We start from the raw sequence: 24,377 nt of genomic DNA on the forward strand, positions 1-24,377 counted from the left end.
TTTTAATAAGCGTCTAGAAAATCATTCCCCAAGGCTAGGTAAAAAAAAAAAAAAGGAATGTAAGACATGAAAACAGTATTGTCAGCTTTTAAACAAAACTAATTATATTTGGAAGCGGGTGATCAATGTCAATGTTTTACTGTGCTGTAACAGGTGGCTACAGTCATGTTGTTAGATAATTCTACTCAAAGTTTGAAGTGGAATCAAGCTTACCTTTATCAGAAATGAACCCTAAGCTTTTATTCATGTTAAATTGTTGCAAGATAACAATGTGAATATTGCAAGATAATGATATGTCCAAGAAGCATCTCTTGTCTTTTGAATTAGGGTGAAGGTACACTGTTGCTCTGGATAGGAACAATTTTTTTTGCAATGATAGTTTGGATACTCAAGGAAAATAAGCGCATTTTCTTTAACAAGAGCTTAATGATGAGGATGTACAGATGTAGTGAATAGGTGAGATTACTACTGATAGTTGATACCTAAGCTTGGAATAGGAGCACCTTCTGAGTAAGGAAGGTTGCAACTCAATATGCATACATATACACTGAGCATCTGAATAGTGGAGAAATCAGGTTTTATGGTAGCATTTCTGAGCCATAAGAATCATTAAGGACACTGCCTTGGTTTAAACGGTTCCCAGAGGAATTCACCAAATTACATATCGTCTGAACAGATAAGATACCCATTACGAGCCATAAACATTTCACAATATAATTGAACATAGAGCACCAAGTAATTGCTTGTCAAGTATAGCTAGGATGTAGGAGGACAGACAAAAGAAATTTTATAGGCACTTGGGCCTATAAAATTTTATATATATTTTATATATATTTTATATATATATACATTATATATATAATGTATATTTCTGCCCTGATAGCAATCTTTTGTGAACATGTGTGAACTTCTGAAGGACTTCTTTGTGTTCTCTTTGAATTAGGAGATTCTTTAAAGGGAAGTAATCCAGTTGTATAACAAAAATGTTACAGGAAGTAATGAAAATGAAGTTGAATTATGGAGAATTTTGTGAATTTTCAAAAAGAAGTGCTGGTTTTAAGTTTTCAAAATAGAATTGTGGTGTTCTAGTTCTGGAATTCCTGTACAGATTAATATATTGGAAAATAGTATCTTTATTTGTCATTTTTTTGCATTTTAAGGAAATGAGATGTACACAGATGACTTTAGTAATGAAGAAAATACATCGTTGTTTAGCCTGGTCAGAATGTAATGAAACTGCAAAGTACAGTGGATTTATTCTGCTATTCAGAAGGACACTCTGGCAGGTAGAAGTTCGCACCCCTTGCCCTGATTAACAGCAGGGTTCTCAGGTTGGTGGAAGATGTGTATTGGTGGAGCCTGATCTGGCAATTTTGGGTGTTCTCTGAAGACAACAGGCAACACTGTCTCCCATAAGATTCTAGTGGTGTACCCCAGGGATCAAAACTGAGTCTAGTCCTGTTTGACATCTTCATTAATGATCTGGATGATGGGGCAGAGTTTACCTTCAGCAAATTTGCAGATGACATCAAACTGAGAGGAGTGGCTGGTATGACAGAGGGTGGTGCTGCCATCCAGAAGGACCTTGACAGGCTGGAGAAATGGGCTGACATGAACTTCAACTAGAAGTGCAGAGTCCTGCAGCTGGGAGGAAGAACCCCATGCACCACAATCTATGCGGGGGGCCACCCACCTGGAAAGCATTTTTGCAGAAAAGGACATGGGCATCCCAGTGGATGCTGAGTTGAACATGAGCGAGCAACGTGCTGTTGTGGCAAGGAATGCAAATGGTGTCCTCAGCTGCACTGGGACAAGTATCGTCACCAAGTTGAGGAAGATGGTCCTTTCCCTCTGCACAGCACTGCTGAGGTCACATCTGGAGGTCTGTGTCCAGTTCTGGAGGGCTCCCCAATACAAGAGAGACATGGACATACTAGAGAGAGTTCAATAAAGGGCCACAAGGTTGATAAAGGGAGTGGAGCACCTCACATTGTCCTGGTTTGAGGAAAGGCTGAGAGAGCTGGGTCTGTTCAGCCTGAAGAGGAGGATCTTAACAATGTATATAAATACCTGAAGGGAGGGTGCAAAGAAGATGGAACCAGACTCTTTTCCGTAGTCCTCAGTGACAGAGGCAATGAGCACAAACTAAACCACAGGAGGTTCTCTGTGAACATCCGGAAACACTTTGTCACTGTGAGGGCAACTGGCTCAGGTTGCCCAGAGAGGCTGTGGAGTCTCCATCCTTGGAAATGTTCAAAAGTCATCTGAACACAGTCCTAGGCAACTGGCTGTCTATCCCTGGTTGAGCAGGGTGCTTAGACCTTCCAGAGGTTCCTTCCAACACCAACCATTCTGTGATTCTGTGAAATCTGTTTGTAAGTCTGGGTGAAATCCTTTGCACCTAAACTGGTGGAGCAACATCAAAAACCACAACTCTTGAAGGCAGGCGGGAAGTGTGAAATATGCAAAATTGTGGAGAAAAGCCATTCAAGTTTGGCTAAAATGAGAGAACAAACGGATGTGCTAGAGGAGGCACAGAACATTTTTTCTGAAGATGAATCCAGATGATATTCCGAGTAGTCAAGTAGTTGGAAAGTGTAGTCAAAATCCTCATGGGAAATTACAGGCAGAGATAATTAAAATGCAGATGAAATTTGAAGCTGTTGGATGTGAGGGTAACTTCAAGAGAAGCAGAATTAAGGAACAAGAATTGTCACTAAGCTGAAGAGAAGAAACTGCATATGTGGCACAAGCTGTGCCCCTTGGAAAGAAGTTCTAGAAGAAGCTGCAGAGCATAATTCTGTTGCAAGGTATAGACATCTGTAGCCCTGCTTACAACAAAGTAATAAAAAAGGGCTAAATGTAGTCAGTGAAATAGCTGACTTCTGAAGGAAATTGCATCACAAAGGTAGCAGTGCCCTAATTACTGAGTGCGTTCATCTGCATGTAAAATGAGAAAATAGCAAGTAACGATTTCATCAAGGAAAGACAGGCAGAACTGTGAAGAAGCCTGCAGCAGCAGATCATCGCTACCTAGGATAGGTGTGGACATGTACCTGTAGATGTGCAGGAGAGCCAGTCTCAGAAATGTCGTCCAAGCTGAGATTGACACTGGCTTTTGTGAAGCTGAGCAAACGTGTGGGAGATCTGGCTTTCACAGTCAGCAGAAGGCAGCAGTCAGTTCCACAGAAGTAGTTTCCAGAGAGGGTAATGGCCAGCAGCAGAGGACACGACTGGCAGTATGGTGACCTCCTGAAGTTAATGTCTTGAGTAGTGTCCTGGAGAGGGGGTCAAGCATAAGGACCTTCAAGAGGCGTTGGAGGAGTTGAGAAAGAGGGAGTGTTTCAGCCCATTGAAGGAGAACGCCATCATCTGAGTAAGATGGAAAAAAGAAAGACAGAGGGTTCTTCCACCCAGGGAAGAGACAGTTTTAAAACCTTTAACCTGAAAAGAGTTAGAGGAAGTTGAGTTTCACAGAAAATCTGATTCCACCGAAAGGAATGAATCAAGGTAATTCTCCCAGTAGAGACACAACGGAGAATTACGTCGGTGGAAAAAGAGGTGAGAAGGAGACTCAGGCTTGATTTTTATCAATTACAAAATATTAAAAGCAAAGATATGTTTGTAATTTCTAGCTACCCTAATGAGGGCCTTTCTTGAGGAATGACCTTATCTTTAAAGGGTGCACATGGGAAGATATCCCAGCAGGCTGGTTTGAGGATACAATGAGGGAGCTTCCTGATGCTCTGCTGTTGGTAGAAGGAGTGTTGATTGCATCCTAGAGAGCTTAGTTTACAAGGGATACGAGCAGGTCTTTATGTTAGGATTATCGTAAGGAAAAGGGATCCTATTCCTTATTCTTTCCCTTCCCTTAATTTTGATTTGGCCCTGTGAAGTATTTCGTGAGCCTGGTAATACGTAAATATCTCACTCCTCAGTTCAGCAGTATTCTGGGGGCGTACAATGAAGCTGTGTTATCTGCTGCTGCACAGAAGTGATAATGTTAAATACCTGGTTAATTAATAAACGGTGCTGCTGTGGAGGGAGTTATATTTATTGTAGGGAATGGAGGCTCCAAATGTGGTTCCTTGAAATTAGGTTTCTTTATGCAGAGGACTAAGTGAGTAAGAAAGGCTGCAGTTTGAGAGTACCTGTCACTTCTTGTTCTGGTAATGTCATGAGTTAGGCTTATACTTCATGACCTAAATGGGAGCAATACTGAATAAAGTGTACGAAATGGAAGAACATTTGATGTTACGATTACAGGCACGGATTGCTTTACTGTACAAAGTGAGCTGTTAGCATAAGTTATGTTTATTGGTGCATAAGATAAATGTTTTCTCACGTGTGTCATCTTGGCAATTCTAGTTTTGCCCACAAGTTGATCACAGATGTTAAAGTAGGAATTGCTGTTTTCCTATGAAATGCCGTCAAACTTCTACATGTTTCATTTAAATTTCATTGCATTTTCAGCATTCTTACCGCTTCCAGAATAGTGCCCTCAATGGTTTCTTCAGATTTAGTAGTCCTTTAACTAATTAGGAACCCAGACCTTGCATTTAACTTGTGAGAGAAGTCTGTGTGTCATAAGGTGAACCCAGACCCTGCGTTCCACTTGTGAGAGAAGTCTGTGTGTCATAAGGTGGCTTGAATATTAGCAATATTCAAGTTATAAAGGTTATAAAAATGCAAGTTATAAAAACGTAAACCAAGACTTGCTTATTGAGAAATATGTATTGGAATGTATATATGTTGTTCTTGTTTGAAGGAAATCAGAAGTCTCTTGAAGCAGTGTTTCAAATTAAGAATAGTTGACAAGGATAAAATTTGTCCTGCTTTAAATACTTTCTCCAGAAGAAACAAGTCCAGCCAGGAGGTTAACAAATTAATTAGAATATTGTCGTTTTAATACATACTACTTATGCAACCAGTTATACCGTGTCATTATGTCTTATGGCTGCCATAAAGTCATTCTGTTGATTAACCAGATTCAAATTAGGCTTTGACACAATGTTATTATGTATTATTAAAGGTCCTAACTGGAGCTGGAGTTTCATTGGGTTAATTGTGGTAACGGTTCCAGAATTGTGGTCACTGGGTACGTGTTAAAATCGCCCTGCCTCAGCCAGCTTTCTGCTCAGTTCCCTCCAAGTGCAGAAGTGAGTTGTGGTTGTGATTATCCTGGCCAGGGAGATGACTGCCTTTACTGGCTGGCAGCGGGTGTCAGTAATTACAGGTGTAGGTTGCTTCTCCATCCTGAAGGTCCTGAGCTGCTGCTAACAACTAAAATGAGCCACCTTCTGCCCGAGATGGGAGAGGGAGATGCCTTGTCTAAAAATAGATGAGCCTAAAGTACCATTTGAAGCAAATGTGTGTAATTTTGTTTCTGTATGTATATAATTTTATACAGCCTTGTTTTTATTTTAATTGCTCTTTCTGTAGCTTTGCATAATTGCGACAATAATTGAAACTTGTTTGTAAGACTTGAAGGACTAAGCTTGTTCATGTGACTAGAAAACATACAAAGAAGTGGTATTTTACATATTTACATATATCTTAGGAAGGACGTGGACCTGTTGGAGTGGGTCCAGAGGAGGGCCACAAAACTGATGGGAGGGCTGGAGCACCTCTCCTAGGAAGACAGGCTGAGAAAGTAGAGGTTGTTCAGCCTGGAGAAGAGAAGGCTCCACAGAGACCTTGTTGCAGCCTTCCAGTACTTCACGGGTGCCTGTAGGAAAGATGGGGACAAACTTTTTAGCAGAGTCTGTAGCAATAGGACAAGGAGTAACAGATTTAGGCCAGATATAAGGAAGAAATTTTTTGCAATGGCAGTGGTAAGACCCTGGCATGGGTTGCCCAGAGAGGTGGTAGATGCCCTGTGCCTGGAAACATTCAAGGCCAGGTTGGATGGGACTCTGAGCAACCTGATCTACTTGAAGAGGTTCCTACTCATTGCAGGGAGGTTGGACCTTCAAAAGCCCCTTCCAACCCAAACCATTCTATTAAATATATATATATAAATATGAAAGGATATGTTACATATACTTCCAGATAAAATAAATTCATGTAAGTAAAGCAGTTGGAAAAATAACAGCCATGGAAAGGTTCTGTTCCACAGAAAAGTAAGCCAATGAGGAACTAAACCGTTTGATCTGGGGACCTTGTACAGTCTCCTAATGTGTCATGCTTTACTTTCAGCTAACTTCATAAAATATAAAACAAATGTTCTATATTGAGCTAAAAATTCATGTGGAGCTTGATAAATGTGCAAATAGATGAGAGATACTGTAACGTGATACGATTTTAAATGAGAGCGTAGCATTTTCCTAGTGACCTTTGAATATTCTCATTTTCTAATTAATGATTCTTCAAATCTGTTGTGAATAGGCATGAATCATAAACTAACAAAAGGAGTAAGTTTTCTGTCCTCTTATTTTGCCTATTCAGCTGTTTTGTTTTGAAGGAAACAATTTCTTCTTTTACTATGGCTATTCAGGTACTGTCAGTATTTCTTTCCTACAAGTTCCCCATTTTTAATAACTGAAACTAAACTAGAAACACCTTTTTGATATATGTACCCAAGATGGAAAATCTTGCTGGGCACTAGGCATTTTATTACTTCACTTGGGATATTTTTCAAGATAGTTTCTGACCATGAGACTATTGCACTGAAATACACAGAAGTTTAGTCACAAGCATATCTCCTGTCAGCAAATAATAAGACACATACTTAAAAGATTTTAAACTTGATGGTTTTGGGCAGCTGTTATTTTTAAGTTTCTTGTGACGTTTATGTTTGTAATCTCCAGGACAGAAATTTGAAAGCTTTTGAATACTGGAAACACTCTTGTTTCTCGGGTTGTTTTTTTCTAATACTACTAATAGTATTAGAAATGCCTTGCTATTAAAACTTTGTTTTCAAATTGTTGGTGCAAATAATAGTAGCACCTGAATTGTTAACGTTATTTCTACTTGCTCTCTAGAAATGGTAAGCTTTCAAATATTATTATTGTACTGTTGAAAAATAGGTAATTTCACATGATGAACATTTATTATTGTTTTTACTGGTGTTTATTGAAGCAGATGGTTTTACTAATTTGATGTAGGGGTCTAATTACAATTACATGTTAAGCGGTAGCGAGGTCCGTGAGAGTAGGGGAAAGAGCTCAGAGTTTAGGTGGAAGTGGGGATGAGCAGACCCTGGGGAACTGGGCAGTGTGGTGGGTAGGGTGGGAGTTTGGGACTGTTTGGATGCGAGATGCAGGAGTACCTGGAAGGGCATACCTGGAAGGAGAAGCCAACCTGCCGCTTTTCTAATGAGACTGTCAGGCCCTGGGGTTGGACCTATCATTCCGAGGTCCTGAATTCCCTTTAATTCATAAATAGCTATCAGATGCAGTCAAAATATCTTCATCCTCTGTAGTGAGTGATCCAAACCAGAGGTGACAACTTTAATAGCTGTTAGTTAAATGTAGATAGTAGATATCAGTCCTGCTTATTCGTTTTGCGGATTGATGGTGGATGTCAGGAGCAACATGTAGGTTTTTCCTATTTCTTTTGTAAAGCTTGAGCAATTTGTCAGACAGCCATTGTGTATCAGAGAGCAAGATTAAGCTATCAGAAGTTATGAAATGTCAGCATTACCTGCAGTTGTTTTACTGTGTCAGTTCATTTCTTTGAATGTGTTGGCGCATACATATTATGATTCAGTTTTCAATTACCTTTTCTTTTTTTTTGACTCCTTGGAGTTTCTCTTCCATTCAGTGCCTGTATGGGGTCTGTGGATGAGAGAAAGTTGCTTGAACAAACTCTTTTATTACTTGTTTCTGAATTCAATAAATATGCAGTGAAGGGCATGAAGAAAAGTGAAGCCCTGTCACTGGAGAGCTGAATGTTGCTGTGGAGGATGGGGTTTTTTTACTGAGCTTTTCACCAGAACCAGGATGTATTTCTCATTTTCTGAGTAATGGTAGTAACCATTTGACTATCTTTGGAACTGTAAAGATGAATTAATTTTCATTTAATGCTCAGATACTCTAATTCTACACAGGTAGCCAGTCTTTCCTCGTCTTAAAGCATTTGCTTTTGTCAGTCTAATCTTGATGATCTTCTGGGGATCTGATTTCACAAGCCAATTTTAAAATAAATTTTCATGACTCATCTTCAGAGTTTGATCATGAGTAATATTTGGCCCCATAGCATGTGGGCAGTGTTTTTTTGGTATATATCTGGTTAAGCTTGAGGGATTCCTTGATGGACAGCATAGCTAACTTCAAACTTGAGATTCTAGGTGTATAGCCGTAAGAGTAAGGGGTTCTTCAGCTGTGTTTCTTTTTCAGTTGTCAGCTCATAGTGATTCAGTTGGTTCCTCAGCTTAGAAATCACCTGTTTGGAACTTCAGAACAATTGTAGTGATGCAGATTGTGCCCAGAGGATGTATAACACGATTGCTATTAATGGGAGGTTTTAATAATTGCGTTCAGTGTTGCTGATGATAACATTAGAGATGTTAGATCTAACTTGCCCTGTTGAGCTTGACTTTTAAGTGTTCTAAAAAAATTCTGTGATGTACTTATATGCTGCAGTGATTATTAAGACTGAGAATCACAGGCATTTAATTGAATCTGAAACATGGTAGTGTGACTCCCTTGGGTAGGCGTGAAAGCTAGAAGAAAGTCAGATAGTACATGGAGTGAAGCTTCTTACTGTCAATTAACTCCAGAATCGCTTGAGAAATTTAGACAGTTAATCAGCAAACTTATTATATCCTCATCAGAACTGCAAATACCACCGCAGTCTGAAAAATCAAGTGGAGTTTTCAATCCCACCAGTAATGCAAGATTTTGTAGGTTAATATTGGTTACCTCTCTTATATTGCCTGTCTAATATGGTACTTCAGTGGGTTCAAGTGGGTATAATGGAATGAACTGTTGTATTTAAGAGTAAAGATATTCCTTTGGTTGTGAAAGCAACAAAAACTTATCTTTTCTCTTTACTATAACTCTGTGGTGTTAACTTCTTATCTTGAATGTCAGCAGAGGTGAGCAAATTGTCACATGGGGAGCAAATTTATTGAGTAAATAGTTGCTACTGCTAAATAAATTACTCTTAAGGCTGCATTTTAAAGCCCTTATATTACCAGAATAAAGCAGATGCCCCTAAAATGCCTTAAAGAAGGTATGTGAAATGTAGAGGACGTTTTAGAGAGGGGGTAAAATGTCTTTTAAAATGTCCTTTATACTTCCAGGTGGTTGCAGAGCGTGCTTTTTTGGGTTTACTGACCAATGTGATGATGGTTAATTTTCCAAATTATTTTTACAAGTATTCTTTAACAACAATTCCATTGTACTCTGCTGCGGCACTTGTGGGTAACTTCTGTCAGTATAGATTTAGCTATAGTTCTTGTGAAATTGAATTTTTCCTTCATAATTTTCCTTAACAGTGAAAGATGACTTATTATTTTTTAAATAATAGTGTGGACAGCACTGGTTTTAGTGGAGCATGTTAGATTATGTAAAATGTTATTTTACATAATATTCTGATGATAAGAACGACTTTCTATTTGAGTTTTTTCACAAATTGAAAGTATTTGAATTTTTTCACTTAAAATAGAATTTTCAAAAGCTATTTCTCTCGCTCCTCAATATGTGTAATTCTGCTTGAGGAAAGCCTGCTGCTTTCTTCATTCACTACTTGGGATAAGTAGGGAGGTGAAACCTTGAAAATACTTAAAATAAAATTGAAGACACAGATTTTCCATTTCTGTGAGCCAATAGTAGTCTAAGTTGAAAATAAGAGGCTTATTTTTGAGGATTTTTGATCAGCTGAAAATTTTTGGAACAACTCTAATCATGACAATCACATAATTGACGGAAGGCTGCTCACCAATTTGTGTTGATTTTTGGGTGGTTATTAGCAAGCTAATAACTCTGGATGCTGTTTTGAAATTTCCTGTCACTTCTTGTCATTGTCACTGGAAGCAGTGGGTGTCATTCCAGGGGATCAGCCTGGCATTTTATATCACATTTCTCACAGGTAGTGATGAGGAGCACAGCGTATCCAGACCAATGATGCCCAGTCTTCCACCTGGAAGTGGAAGTGGAAGTGGAAGTTACCTTAGGGGCAGCTGTAGAATATGCTCATTCCCATGCTTTGCTGAAGGTGGCACAAGCGTGGAGCCCAGGTGCTTTGTCATGGCCATGCTAAGGAATGAGATTTGGCTGCCCTTCTCCCTTGTGGTGTTACCACCAGCGCCGACAAACTCTTGTGCCTTACACAGCTGCAAGAGCCACTGCAAGTCTATGGTGATGGCACTCTGTGTTGGAGGTAGCTGGAGTTGATCCGTCACTGGGGACTGGCCTGAAGCTGTAGCAGAAGTTCTTCATTCACTTTCCCAATTTTGCAGGGTTTGTGAAGGATCCCAGCAGCAGGAGACAGAGTCAATCTATGGAGGAGAAAAGAGTGAGGCAGGATCTCTCAGTCACAAGGATGCCAAACCATCTGACATCAAAAAGCTGTTAAAACGTACAAGTATATGACAAACTCTAGCTCAAATAGCATGCTGGGTCTTTTAGAATATTAATCTATTTTATGATCTCCTTTTTATAAATAAAACTATATAATAAAGTGCCCCGGGGCTCTTTGAGATGAAAGGCATTAGATAATGGCGCCTTTGGATGTTTACCTCTTGTCTGGGCCTGAGAATTCATTTATCACTGAAATGCTTTATTGCAACATCTCTTTTCTTGCCCATGTGTGGTGTGAAACCATTTGAATGTCATCCTTATTTATTTTAAGTTGCCTATTGTGAGGCATCTATGGGCTGAATTAAAACAGATACGAAACACTAAAACCAAATCCTTACATAAAACTGCCAAATAAAATACATAGCTAGGCAAGATTAAAAAAAAAAACAACAGTCAGACACAAGGACAAGCCCAATAGACCTCTTGTGAACCACCCAGAAAGGGATTAGTTCCCAGCTACTCAAAGGAATGGGAAAAACAAGGGTAGGAGATAAAAGAGCAAAGGGAGGGGACCTGAAATAGGTTAAAATAGCTCGTTGAAATAAACAAGACTTGCAGTAAAGGCAGCCAGAAAAGGGCAAGAAAAGAAGTGCATGCTGAAATGTTAGGCAGAAATTTAAGCTGTTATGTAGGGGTGGAAGTCACTCTGGTGCAATGTGGCACCCGGAGCAGGCAGAGTCCCTCTCTGACATGCAGCCTGCAGGCTTCGGTTTGGTTTTGCCTGGCCTTTTCAACCTGCCCATGAACAACCAGCTGCAAGGAGGGAGATGGTTGTGCTGATACAGGTCAGAGAGCTGCTCTTACAAAAGACAAGTTTGATTTCTTTGGTTGGAATTACAGTGTCAGGGTCCTTATCCACCTATTAAGCGCAGAAGACCCAAGTACTGAAATGTTTTGCAGGATGAGGTCTAGAAGTTGTAAAAAGATGCATCCTTTTGAGGTTTTGGGTTTACTGACCTTGCTGATTTCTTCTCTTTCCTAAGACAAACCTTTTGTAGCCATCAGAATGCTATAGGTTGATGAAGACCAAGTACAAGAGCTTATCTAAACCATCCCCTTTTTCTGAGATTATTTCTCCAGAAATGGACCCTGCTTGTTTGTAATCAGCACTGTAATCCTTCACCTGTGCCAAGTTATTGCCCCTAAACAGGTTAAATTATTGAGGATGGGAGAAAAGTTTAACATCTATCTTGACATTTTTGGTAACATCAACTCATGCTTCCAGCTCTAAATTTCAAAACAAACACAAGCTGAACATTATGCTTCTCTTTTGTTACACCTCCTGGCAACCCGGGGTTGGTTTCTGCTTTGCATAGCTGCCACTTTATGGGACTCTTACTGATGGTTATTTTTTCCACTTGGTCCATTTAGGCGTTTGTTTAAATGGTACAAATAAATTAATAATAATAAAATATATCTTTAGTTCCACTGCTGGTTTTCCTCAGGCAGCATTCCTGTAGTTTTCACTCCCTCCCTGCTTGCAGTCACACCCTTTTGTGTTAAAAATGTTTTAATAATAGTACAATATTTTGCTCTTTCTTCCTTTATTCCTTTTGAATCTCTTTATGTGAAATTGGTGCTTTTGAAAGCTGGAACTTGACTGTCCTGGAGGATAATGAGAGACACTGGGCAGAGTGGGTATGCAAAAAGGCAGTTGTAAGAAGTCCCGTGTCTTGCTTGCTGTGACCTTTAAAGTTTTATGGTCATCTATTGCCAGGGTCCTGGTGCGATTCCCAGTGTGGATGCTGGAGCAGCTCCTTTGTGGAATCCCCTAAGCATTGGGATCAGGAGCACATGTATAATCATCATCTAACTGGAAAAGGTTTCAGTCATTACTGTCCTGTCTTAAAGGTGTAATTGAGGGCAATCTGCAGGTGACTAGGAAGATGCTACAGATTCTTACCTTTAGAGTCTTGTATGAATTGGAGAGTCATGACTGGTTTGTGAGAGATATCCAAGGGATGTTATGAACGGTATGGCTGGAGCTTTACAAAGTAGTGGAGCATTGCAAATTTCTCCTTATTAATGTGTGTTTGGTATTTGTATGTTAAAAATAGAACGACTGTTTTCATTTAAAACATACATTAATTGAAATAGTGAAGAGAATGTAAAGTAGTGATTGCCGTCACATCAAGCAGAGGTCTGACTCTACTGAGGCTCTCTTGGACACTGAAGTTGTCTTCATAAATCCAAAATTGTCATACTGATGTGAAGCCCCATCCTCTTCATTGCAGTGTTGAATGGACCTGCAGATGGGTGCTACGCCCAGATATGCAGGATGTGGGTAAAAGGAATATGATGAAAGGAATAGTCTGGTTTACGCCCTGTATGCAATCTACTATTTAGCACTTTGTATTTCTGTTCTTCACTGGTAGTATGCTGTGACACTTCTGAAAACTATTGCTGTGGTACTGGGTTTATGGGGTGATAAAACACCCCAGTCTTCAGAGCTTTTTGAGAAGCTGTTATTTGAAAATTGAATATTTTCTTATTTTTTTCATTTTATCTGTCTTTACCACACGTCTAAATTCTGCTTTTCCTGTATTCCTAGTAGTTTACTTTTTCATTTTGGAATGAAACTCTTTAGCCTTAGCTGGTGCTTAGCATTTCTTTGTCTTGCTGATTTGTCTCCTTGTCTTAATTAGATCAGCTCCAAACCCCATACACATTTCTGAAATGGCTTAGTCCTACTTTCTGGCATGCCTCCTTGATTCCCATTGCTTTGTGATAGATTAATTTAGACCAGAGATTTCTACTTGGACTTTCTGGTGGTAATGCAATCTAAGAAGTCCTATGAGGTCTTGAGGTATTCATTGCAACTGTGATTTGAGGCATTTGGTCTGGTAAGGAAGGTTCTGTGCTGAGATGTACAGTAGAAATAGATGTTATGTGACACTGCCTGTGTTGTTATATTAGCTTACTCAGAGATATACTGCTCAGTGTTCTTAAAATGTCTCTTGCCAGGGTTTTAACTTAATTACAATTGAACTTTTTGATGTGAAGAGAACAAAAGAGATAGTTAAAACTTCAAATATTGACTTTTTGAGAAAAGGAGTGAAAAAGAAGTACCGAGCAGACTTTACCAGAGGTAGGGGGTGAGAAAGAGAAAAGATTAACGCTGGCACTGACAATTTTTGGAATTAACTTGTAGCTGTGTATCACCAGTTTGAGAGAGGACAGCATGAAGTTTTACATGTTAAAAGCTTTGTCCACAGTGGTTAAGAGCACTCATAGAGAATCAGATCAGATGTCCAATGTCACAGTGTCCTGTCTCTGCCAGTGACCATTAGCTGACTCATAGGAAAGAGCTTAAGCACCAGTGAGCTCACAGTTGTGCTTTCCCAATACAGCCCTTTATTTTCAGTGAGTGTGTGGCTCAGGGGCTTTCTGGGCCATGTACCTGGACTTTGTGTCCTTACAGCTTTCTTCTTGAATTTGCCTAACTACTTTTTGCATCTGTGTAAAATTTTGACCTATCCTGTACAGCGAATTGTACAATTTACCCATGAGTTGTGTGGAAAAAGTACATTCTTTTGTTGTTTGGGTATCCATCCTTCTGATTTCCTTCAATGACCTTTATTTTCTGCATTGGAAAAAGCAGTAATATAGTGTTACCTATTTACTTCACGCCATTCCTGATATAATAGACCCAATATGATATCCCTTTATAGTAATTTATTTTCCTGATTTGAATAGTGCTAGTGTATTGCTCACACAGAATATAATGTATCCATAATTTGAATCATCTTTTTTTTTCCTGTTCTCAATGTGTTTTCAAGTAGCCTTAGATGCAATTTGAGACCAGAAGAACAAAAATTTCACATAATAGAAATGAAAACCCATACAGTGGCATAATGCTGGTTTCTGTTTTCCTGTCTCTACCACCCCCTTACAGTTGCAAATGGTGACCAACATAATAATGACAATTACCACTTGTTATAGTTAGGACTGATGTATTTCTTTGAAAGAAGGCCTAGTGGGGGACATTTTAACAGGTGATGGATAGAGGACCTGACGTGGACTCCCAGTACAGTTCCTGCTTCTTTGTTCCATGTAATATTTGTCAAAACAGTGGCGATGGATGATGATACGTAGTTATTTTTTTCAATGTGAAGGATGGCTGCATTCAACATGCACACGCGTAGATAAAAGATGTTGAACAGCTTCAAAAGCCGTGTCAGTCAGTCTGTCAAAATCACATTGGCAGACCTGGAGCGTTGTACGTACAGATGGGACCTGAAAGTGAGATCTGTTTGCTCATGGGAGAAAAGGCAGCTTGGTTTGACAAGATTACCACCGAGAGCTGCTGGTTTACTTGGCTGTGACCGCGTCTTCACATGCCTTGCAAAAAGCTTGCTCCTTCTTTTTTTTTTTTCTGCAAGCTGTGTTTGTCTCTTGGAGATGTGCGCTGTGTCCTCTCTGGGGCACCAGCCACCTTTGTGGCCCTGGCCCTGCTCCTGGGGTCCCCGTGAGCCACTCACTGCCAGAGGGGTTCACGCGAGGGGTGAGCAGGCAGGAGAGCTGCACTCACCGTTGTACCTTTGCTCATGCTCTGAAGGGTCCCCAGGGGAGCTAATAAAGCTGATAAAAACTAGTCCAGCCCCATTCTGGCTGGATTTTCATGGAATCACGGAATTGTCAGAGTTGGAAGGGACCTCTAGAGATCATCTAGTCAGACCCCCCCTGCTAAAGCAGGATTGCCCAGAGCACATCACTCAAGACTGCATCCAGGAGGATCTGGAAGATCTCCAGAGAAGGGGACTCCACACCCTCCCTGGGCAGCCTGTTCCAGTGCTCTGTCACCCTCACTGTAAAGAAGTTTTGGATGGAACTTCATATTTGAATGGAACTTTGTATGTTCCTGCTTGTGCCTGTTGCCCCTTGTCCTATCGCTGGAAACCACTGAAAAGGGCTCCAACATCCTTCAACCCACCCTTTAGGTACTTGTAAACATAGATAAGGTCTCCCCTTGGCCTTCTCTTCTCCAGGCTAAAGAGGCCCAGCTCTTTGAGCCTTTCCTCATAAGGGAGGTGCCACAATCCCTTAATATCATAGTTGCCCTACGTTGTCCTCTCTTCAGTAGTTCCCTATCTCTTTTGAAGTGGGGAGCCCAGAACTGGACGCAATATTCCAGTTGTGGCCCCACCAGTGCAGAGTAGACGGGGAGAATGACCTCCCTCTACCTACTGGCCACACTCTTCCCTATGCAGCCCAGGATTCCATTGGCCTTCTTGGCAACAAGGGCACATTGCTGGCTCATGGGAAGTGTGCTATCTACCAGGACTTCCAGATCCTCCTCCTCAGTAGTGGTTTTGTGGTGAAAAGGTGTGTGCCTATGCTTAGGAAGCCCATTCTGCACACCTTGGAGAAATCTTTTTAAACTATATCAGGCCTTGAACCTAAACAGAAGTTACTTACCTGTTGGCTAGAAGGTCAGGGGCATTTTTTGTTATAGGGTTGGCGATTCAGAGCAGCTGTTCACCTAATGCATTAATGGAAGCAAGTATGTTTGAAATGGTGGGAGATTCTTCCTTCTGGCATCTGTAGCCTTTATGTATTTAAAGTTGTCATGTAATCAGTTATCCCTATCTTATAATTTTGTCATGAGAAATAAGACAATCTTTATTTGTTTTAAAACGTGTAAACATTTAAAAATGTGGTTTTGTAGGCAGTATACTTGATTCGTCTCTCTTGAGCACGTAATAGGTATGTGTCATTTTGCTAGGCTCGATCCATACTAATACTGACGTACTGAATCATAAGATGGTTAGTGTTGGAAGGGACCTTAAAGATCATTGAGTTCCAACCCCCCTGCCCTGGGCAGGGACACCTCCCACCAGACCAGGTTGCTCAAAGCCCCATCCAGCCTGGCCTTGAACCCCTCCAGGGATGGGGCATCCACAGCTTCTCTGGGCAACCTGTTCCAGTGCCTCACCACCCTCACAGGAAAGAATTTCTTCCTAGTATCTAATCTAAATCCTCTCCTATTTCAGTTTAAAACCATTACTCCCTGTCCTATCACTCCATTCCCTGATGAAGGGTCCCTCCCCATCTCTCCTGTAGCCCCCTTCAGGTACTGGAAGGCTGTTATAAGGTCTCCCTGGAGCCTTCTTTTCTCCAGGCTGAACAACCCCGTCTCTCTCAGCCCGTCTTCATAGGAGAGGTGCTCCAGCTCTTTGATCGTTTTTTTGTGGTACTGAAGTATTGATCTGTTTTCTGGCAACTTGTTTTTGTGACTGCCTTTCTAAGAAAGATCTCGTGTGTTGAGGGAAAGACTTGTGGGTCTTAGGTCTTACTGGAGGTGTACACCTTCCCTTCTTTGATCATGTTGCATACAGTGGCATAAGAATGACAACACACTTTTGTTTCATGATAAGGCTACTTCACTCTGATTTCAGCTAGCAGATCTCTTCATTCAATAATATTCATCTGCCTTGAAAATGTTGAACATTTTTTGAAGTTGTAGTGAGGAAGATATTAAATATCTAGTATCTGTATGTTGAGTGGAGTAAAATAAATATATAGAAATGATGCAACATGTTCCCTAGAGAAGATATTAAAATGCAAAGAGTAGGTGAAGGACACGGGCACCTACAAACTAGAGCAAACATAAAAAGGAATAAAATTCTTGTAAGGCAAAGATTTGGAAAGAACAGAAAAAAAAGGCTAGTATACAATAGTAGTCAAAAGGCTAAAATCTATAAATGAGTCATTGTATTGGGAAATGGAAAAATAGAAATTTAGCAAGGGAATGCAGACATTAATATAAATGAGGTTCTTGTGGCCTTAATTGTTACTTAAATTTTCTTTAAAATGTCAAAGACACTTGCTTTCATTGCTGCTTCAGTCCTTGTAAAGTCTGATTTTTTATTTTTTTTTTTTTTTTTTTTTTTTACTCTGAGTAGAGGGCTCAGTGGTGCCCAGTGGCAGGACCAGAGGCAGTGGGCACAAACTGAAACACAGGAGGTTCCCTCTGAACGTCTGGAAACACTTCTTCACTGTAAGGGTGACCGAGCACTGGCACAGGTTGCCCAGAGATTTTGTGGAGTTTCCTTCCTTGGAAGTGCTCAAAAGCTGCCTAGACGTGGTCCTGGGCAGCTGATTGAGCAAGGGCTTGGACCAGATGACCTTCCAACTGCAACCATTCTGTACTTCTGCAAAAAACATCTTTCAGTTATAAAAAGGAATATTTTATCCCCTTGCAGATAAACAGCTCAGCCAACATGGTCGATACCTGTAAAAAGTTCAGATACTCACGTTCAGATATTAACATGAGCTTTCCAACTAAATAGATGTTTAAAACTGTTATAAGACAGAAGAGAAGCTTCAGACCATGGTGCAAATTTAGGGCTCTACCTCCTCTAGCTGTAAAATGGAGGTTTTGCATAACACTGTTGATTAAACCTGTCTTTTTATGGAGGATAATATTCAGAAACAACCTTAGTAGGGTCTTATTAGCAGCACTGAGTAGGTATTTGGTGTTTATGACTCACTGGGATGCTTACTAATATATTCTTGGGTGAGATCTACAGACTTTTGTCCAAGAAATTATTTTTTTAAAGGCTAAGTGCAAATTTAATGAGAGATTAATTGCCACCCAAACTGGATTATTTGGCAGGGCTTCGTGTGTAAATCCGTTGGCATCAGTGCTTGATCTAAAATGATGATGGCATTGGTACTAAAATGTAAAGCACTGGCATTTTAAGATGACTCACCTTAGGAAGAAGTGCTATTTTAAAATCAGTCCTTCAGTCTGAGCTGCAGGCTGGGGAGAATGGTATTTGCTTTTGATAAGGAATATGAAAAAAAATTGATTGAAGGTTTACTGAGGGACAGAATCGTTGTGGGCATGCAAAGTTAGACAAGGTAAAGCACTTTGGAGAGGACTGTAGAGGAAAAGCCTGCTTTCACAGAGACAGGGGAGGTTGTATGAGCCAAGACAGATAACAAGCTAATTGCTTGGCCTTACCACGCTTTCTGTGAGGTTTGGTTTGAAAAGGAGAGAAACAACTTCCAGTTGAAGGAAATTCTGTGTCTACTTCTTTGAACTTCATTCTATGAGTAGCATATGTAATTTTCGATGTAGCTTGAACTGAATAACAATTTATTTTTTTTTTTTTTTAGTTCATGTTTTCATGGTGTTTGGAATGGGAAAAATGCTGCGCAAGAGCAAACTGTTATTATATAATATCTTTGGACCGCTAGTCTTAATTTATTTACTTGCATGAATTTGTGCTCCAATTCCAGTCTCCCTGTGATTTCCCTTTATCTTTTATAGCTTGTGTTGCTTTGGATAGATGGCTTACCTGAGAATAAAGCTGATTTTTTCATTATTTTTCTCAAAATCACTTCATGACTCTTTGTGGTGCTGGTTTCCTTTAAGTGATGCATTCCTTTTTTTATTCTTTCCTTTTTTTGAGAGTGTTCAAGCCCTCAAATTGTTTCCTAGTGTCTAAATCTAAATTTTAATATTTCTTTACTTTTTTTCTGAGTTGCTGCAGGTATCTTTTTATTACTTAAAAAAAAAATTGCACACCTAATATGAAATGCTATCTTAGTACCCTGATATGTGACGCAGCAGTAATCAAATATATCGCGTCTCGTTCTCTGTATCAGAGATTTACATAACACCTGAGTCTCTTGTGACTGTGAAGCTTAATAAAATTTAGATTGCATCTTTGCTTTGATATAGAAGTTATTGTTTTTCAAGATACTGGATTTTGCTTCTTATATCAAAGAAGATATATCTTGTGATATCAACATCAATGTGACTGATGGATGCAAATCCATCTGCAGTTCAACTGACTGTCTGTCTTGCTGCATGCTACAAGATAAACTTGGTTTCTATAGAGCAACTTGAAATAATACTTCAATAAGAAAGAATGTTTGAGATTATGAAAAGCAGATTGCTTTTGCTGTGTGAGAAACCAGATTTTTACCTTTGTTAGGTCTCTTTGAAGGAAAGAAAATGCCATGGAGGCTGAAATCCTTAATATTTGAACAAATCAAGGGAAGAAAATGTCGCTTTCCATTGGAAGAACTTACTACTTAGCTGGTCTATTTGGATTTCAGCATTTATGGGAAAAGATGCTGTCTCCAATTTTTAAAAGTGAGACCATCCAATTGTGGATTCTGTACTGGTTCGTAAATGGAGAAGATTCAAAAAGTGAACTGCAAGTGAAACTAGTCAGTTGGGATTAGATTGCTTCAGTCAGTGGAAAAAGAGATGTTTCTAGGGAATCTAACATGTTTACTTGGAAAAAAAAATGGTGATGATAATGTGGTCCATTAACAGAAGCTATTAACAGCGGGAGCTTCACTTATGAAGTCTGGTAGCAAACATCATGTAGTTAAATGCTTTGACTTGGTGGGGAGTGTACAGGATGCTGTCTTTGACTGCCCCGCCAGAGTGAAAGACGTGAGATGGATGAACAGAGCAGAGGAAGAAAGGGCATCAAAGCAGAAGCTCTCACTGTAATAATAATGAGAAGGAAAATATCTAGCAAGACCCCCTTTCTTTTTGTCCCTCCTCCCATTTGATGCTGTTGGGAAGCAGTGTTGGCACTGCAGGGAGCAGGGAATGGCCTTTCTTTTCAGCAGATGTCTTCCAGGAATTTCCAGTAGTGAGTAAATAGATCTGCTTATGGCTAGGACTGGATGTTTCTTTTTATAGGCACAATCTATTTTTGTTATGACCTATTTATGATGCTTTGCTTTCTTTAGTTGACTGGAGAAAAGTAGCTCATTTTTCATCTGAGTTGTCTTTCAGTAGTCACATTTTCCATGGCTTTGGAAGCCTCTGCAAAGTTGGTTTTTTGTAAATTTAATTTTTTTATTGTTGTTCATGACTTGAAGCTGCATTAACTTCTAGTTGGTAGTTAATAGGCTTATTTTAACACTAGAGGATTTTAATTTTCTTGGAAGATCTCTGATGGCCAGTGTTGTTCGATTCTGTCACTATTTATAGAGCTTTGCTTTTGAACGTTCTCTTCTAGGAGTCCAGTGGGAAGCAAACAAATCAGCAACTTAGTTTTTTGCAAACATTAGAGAAGTTGTTTGAACAATCTTAATTTGAAATAAAATTGAAAGATTGAAAGATACAGAAGTCAACAGACTTCCGTGATCTAGAGAAAGAATTTAGGTGTGCTCTGCAGATTATTTCATTTACATGAAAACAAAATTAATTTGGTACTGGTATTTATTTCCAATTATTTGCGTGACAGTGCAAACAATGATGACAAGTTCTTTTAATTCTCATGTCGGTGTCTGATTTGTGACTTAGAAGAATGAAATCCTTCAAATCTGTAAGAGCCCAGGGTAACAGGGGACCAGTGAATCCTGTGGTCTGTGACCAGTAGGTCACAAACTGTAGTACCAAGCTCAGTGATCGCAGAGCTCAGTAACTTGAGAAATTGGTCATACAACTTGTATCGGACAAAAATCTTCTCTTGTGGTTGAAAAAAGTACATTCCTTTTGTCTCAGATATTGCAAATTTCTCTTCCATCGAGAAAATGAAAATTATAAGCTCTTGCAATCTTTTTTCTCACCTCTAAGTGTCCAGTGGCAACGTTATCGATAATCTGTAAATTGCTTTGAAGTACTGCTGAAATGCTAACCCTCTCACATGTAGCTGGCAAAAGAAATGCGGAGGGCTACTTGAGATGGATTAATTGGCAGGAGTTAATGGGACCCGAAGGCGCTCTGCTTGTAACTGTGTGCTAAGATAACCAGATGCTCCTCTCCCAGCATTGTCTTCTGTCAGAAGTCTTTTTAAGTGTCTGTCATTGTTCTAATGAAAGACCGCAGAAATTTCACAAAATCAATTATTTCAGTCTTTCCCTTTGGGGAAAGGGAAATTGAAGTAGTGTTTAATGCAATTGCTGAATTGCTACCAAAAGTGTCCCAGATCAGTCCTTTACATGAGAAGACATTGCAACACATGCTGTCATTTTTCAGCTTCTGCATGGACTGTGGAGAGATGAAAACACAAGTGCCATGTAGCTGAGTTATACCTTTTAAAAACACAGTGTGAAAATCACATAGGTTGTCCTAAATTCCTAGAAAATTAATGCATTCAGGTTAGATTATGAGAAAGAAAAAACTTATTTATGTAGTGGCTGTTCTTGGAAGTATGTGCTTGGGTGAGTTGGTTGGTTGATTTGGTATGTTGCCTATTTTTTAGAGCTCAGAATAGGTACAGAGATTGTCACCTATGGTATTTTTAGGTTTCAGGGCACTTTCTAAAGGAAGGAAATAAATAATTGAATCTAAGCAATGAACTCATTTGTGAGGCACTCAGTGAAAATCTATTTAGTTTTTTGCTCATCCTACTTAAACTTGATTTGTATTCCGCCTGTAGGGGAACAGTACTACTATGCATTTTAATAGTGTAAAATAAGTTATTAATTTTGGAGTGTTAACTTGACAGCATTTCTATGCAATTACTGTCTCTTATGGATTGGTCGTGGTTCTTTTTTTCTTCTCGCTCTAGCATTGGGATGGGACTTACTTCAGAGCCTGTCACTGCTGGTTTGTACTCAGGCAGAAGAGTGGCAAATGAGCTGAGTGCTGGGCTGAGAGTGCGGCTCTGTAGCAGTCCCAGGCAGGCAGACTCTGAGAAAGAACCAAATTTTGCTCTCAGAAAAAACTGGAGCAGCGTCAGAAAGCCACTTGGATTGAAGGCTGCTTAATACTTCTGTAAATCAGGTTAACTGTCCCAATGCCCCCTTTTGGGCTGTGCTAAACTGGCCACTTCTGCACAGTCTGTGTGGTGACAGCTGCCATGGGTAAGAGAAAGAATTGCAGTATTTTTCCTACCTGTCATGACATACAGTGCCCAAGCAAGCAAGGCACAAGAATTGGCTTCAGAGGCGGAGCAGCATCAGAAAGCCACTTGGATTGAAGGCTGCTTAATACTTCTGTAAATCAGGTTAACTGTCCCAATGCCCCCTTTTGGGCTGTGCTAAACTGGCCACTTCTGCACAGTCTGTGTGGTGACAGCTGCCATGGGTAAGAGAAAGAATTGCAGTATTTTTCCTACCTTTCACGACATACGGTGCCCAAGCAAGGCACAAGAATTGGCTTCAGAGGCACACGAAGTTTGTCAGCTCTCCAGGAGGTTTGAGGGTGAACCATAAGATTTAGGGTCAATTCTTAACCCTACTAAAAACGTACTATTCTGATGACAATAGAATCAGTCATGGTTTTAGCTTTAACATAAATAATCTATTTATGAAAAGATATGTATCCTTAAAATTATTCTGTGTAATCATTGTTGTCTTTAGGGTTGTGTTTTTTTTCTTCAGGAAAATGAGCTAGTAATAAAAGAAATGTTGCTGTATTATTATATGGTCCTTTATTGCACACAGCAAATTAATGACAGATTGCAATTGTTGCTAATTTTATTAGTACTGAAGAAGCATCTTTGGAATCAACTACTTTTACTGTCTTGATACCTTTTATACTGAGAGTAGAGTCCAACGCCCAAATGGTTTGGTGTAATGAAGTTGAAAGCATCTGTGCTGGTAAGCTGTCTTCTCACTCATGAAATCCTTTCATTTTATCTAAAATGGGATTGTACTAGGCTTTTGCTTGGCATGTTGCACCTGTTCTAGTGTTGAAATGAGTGGGTACAATATAATTTAAAAATTGTGAAAGAACACTATGGCAGATGAAATACCGAGTGCATGAATGTCACAAAATTCCTGAATTAAATTTGGCTGTGTGACATGAGTTCTCTATGCACAGGCATCAAGAACAAGTCTTTAATCATGCAACCACATAGTGGGGTTTCCTACTTTTCATACTACAAAATATCTGCTTGCACTTCATAGATCACAGAATGGTTTGGGTTCGAAGGGACCTTAAAGATCTAGTTCCAACCCCCCTGCCATGGGCAGGGACACCTCCCACCAGACCAGGTTGCTCCAAGCCCCATCCAGCCTGGCCTTGAACCCCTTGAGGGATGGGGCAGCCACAGCTTCTCTGGGCAACCTGTTCCAATGTCTCACAACCCTCACAGCAAATAATTTCTTGCTAATATCTAATCTAAATCTCCCCTCTTTCAGTTTAAATCTATTACACCTCATCCTATTGCTCCACTCCCTGATCAAGAGTCCTTCCCCATCTCTTCTGTAGGTCCCCTTTAAGTACTGGAAGGCTGCTATAAGGTCTCCCTGGAGCCTTCTCTTCTCCAGGCTGAACAATCCCAACCCTCATAGCAAAGAATTTCTTGCTAATATCTAATCTAAATCTCCCCTCTTTCAGTTTAAATCTATTACACCTCATCCTATTGCTCCACTCCCTTTGGAGTCCTTTCCCATCTCTTCTGTAGGATTGCCCTGATCTTGGTGCAGGACCTTGCCTTTGGCCACGTTGAACTTCATGAGGTTTGCACAGCCCCACTTGGAGTCCTTTCCCATCTCTTCTGTAGGATTGCCCTGATCTTGGTGCAGGACCTTGCCCTTGGCCGCGTTGAACTTCATGAGGTTTGCACATGCCCACCTCTCAAGCCTGTCCAGGTCCCTCTGGATGGCATCCCTTCCCTCCAGCATGTTTGTGGACTCACTCCAACATGTCCATATCCTTGCTGTGTTGAGGACTCCAGACCTGGATGCAGTACTTCAAGTGGTGTGTCATGAGAGCAGAGTAGAGCAGTGGAATCACCTCCCTGGACCTGCTGGCCATGCTTCTTTTGATGCAGCCCAGTATAGGGTTGGCTTTCAGGGCTGCAGATGTACATTGCCAGCTCAAGTTGAGCTTCTCATCCAGCAATACCCTCAGGTCCTTCTCTTCAGGGCTGCTCTCAATCCATTCTCCGCCCAGCCTGTATTTGTGCTAGGGATTGCCCT

General features: G+C 40.2%; 1 protein-coding gene across 1 annotated transcript in view; it reads left to right on the plus strand.

Annotated features, from left to right (window-relative positions):
- The window catches only part of TULP4 (tubby like protein 4), a 165,410-nt gene that overhangs the window by 41,050 nt on the left and 99,983 nt on the right, over positions 1 to 24,377 (plus strand). The window lies entirely within an intron of this gene.

Source organism: Calidris pugnax, unplaced genomic scaffold (assembly GCF_001431845.1).
Source record: "Calidris pugnax isolate Ruff unplaced genomic scaffold, ASM143184v1 scaffold24, whole genome shotgun sequence".
Taxonomy (NCBI): Eukaryota; Metazoa; Chordata; class Aves; order Charadriiformes; family Scolopacidae; genus Calidris; species Calidris pugnax.